Raw genomic sequence first — 1,620 nt, 5'->3', positions numbered from 1 at the left:
CCCTACAAATAAGTCTCCCCAGCAGGTTTTCTCACCATACAGGAGAAGCAGGACCAGAGCTGTCAGTTCAATGTTAAATAACACACAGAAAACAAAAGCCAGGGCAAAAGAAGTTGAAAGCCAGCTGAACCACCAGCTGTACCCCACTGGCCCTCCAACTTTGCACAAGTTACATCGTCCCTTGAATCCTCTGGCAAAGCACACTTGAAAGGCACGGTATGAATGCAGGTTGAAGGGCAATAATTAGGAGATTCAAGGAAGTTTAAACTTCAACAGATACATACACCAAGATGTATGAAGAAGAGGCCATATTTCTTTGGCCTCTTCTACCAACCTGAACTAGAATTCCCAGCGCTTCAAGCAGATCACTGCAAAACAGCATTGCTGAAGCAGCAGCTGAAACCCTATAGCACTGCGACAAAACTTGGCTACGTCCTTCTCTTAGGTTTTACGTCTTTCCCTGGTAGATGGTATCACATTCCCCTTCCCCTTTCTTTGTCTGCGCTTGAGACTTCCCAGTTGGCCCCATGTCAAGAAAGCTGTCCCACCCCCAGCCTTGGTCTCTCGTCCCTGCAAGAGCACATGCCTTCTGCCAAGCCTTCCACCGACCTCCCCGGCTCCCTCCAGCCCTCCCTGAGGTTATGGAGGCATCCAGCATTCCCTGACCTACATCCCCAAGGGATGCTAACCCACAAGTCTCACACCTCACTTCCTTGAAACCCCACAAGCATGGGTTACACTTGCAATTCTGCAGGCCGAACCACAGGAACAAGAGTGGCAGCATCTCACTTGCTTTGCCAGCTTTCTCTCCACCACGATCCCCAGAGTGACGTTTGTTTTCTCGGTGGTGGAGAAAGGAATCCCCTCTAGTTTACCCCTCTCCAGCCCCAAAACAGCAGTGGTTGAAAGAGCCCCAACAGCATATAACTTGCTTACACAGCTGGAGCAATAAGCAACAGCGAAACTAAAGTCAGGGAAAGACATTTTATTTTATAGCAAAGGAACAACTAGAGGACAATCACTTTTTTTTTTTTTCTGTCACAGGCTGACTAGCAGGACTCAGGGCAGAAGGGAGCAAGAATAACCCATCCTAGCACACTATTGCTGTCACTTATCATTAAAGACACTGTATTCATTTCTTCCACCCTGTGTCAAAGAGTTTAAGCAAATACTCAAGACTAGTGTCCGAGGCTTATGATTTCCCACCCAGTTTTCAGCTGAAGGATTTCCAGGTTGATAGTCTTGAAATTTCCATAACAAACTCCAATCTATCCTGGAGCTGTCGAGAAGCAAAGTTAGCTTGATCAAAGTAAACTGCGCCTTCAGAGAGGAAAGTAAGGCCCAAATAGCACAAAGATGAGAGGAAACCTTTCTATCAGAGCTCTGTAAAAAAATTTTGTGAATCAAAAGCATTCTTCACACTGGAATTTTCCTCTGAGTTAAAGAGGGCTTGCAACTAATTAAAAAAAGCCCTCCAAGTTTCCAAAGTATTTCAAGTGATAAAACCAAAGTTACAGCCTGGAAATAAATCATAACAGTAATATGCACACACTTGAGAGAAAAAAAAACACATAGATATAAACCTACACTGGAAAAATCTTACACTTAGTGCAGCCAAAA

This window comes from Charadrius vociferus, unplaced genomic scaffold (genome assembly GCF_000708025.1).
Source record: "Charadrius vociferus isolate BGI_N301 unplaced genomic scaffold, ASM70802v2 scaffold12, whole genome shotgun sequence".
In the NCBI taxonomy this organism is placed as follows: Eukaryota; Metazoa; Chordata; class Aves; order Charadriiformes; family Charadriidae; genus Charadrius; species Charadrius vociferus.
This window is presented reverse-complemented; position numbering follows the sequence as displayed.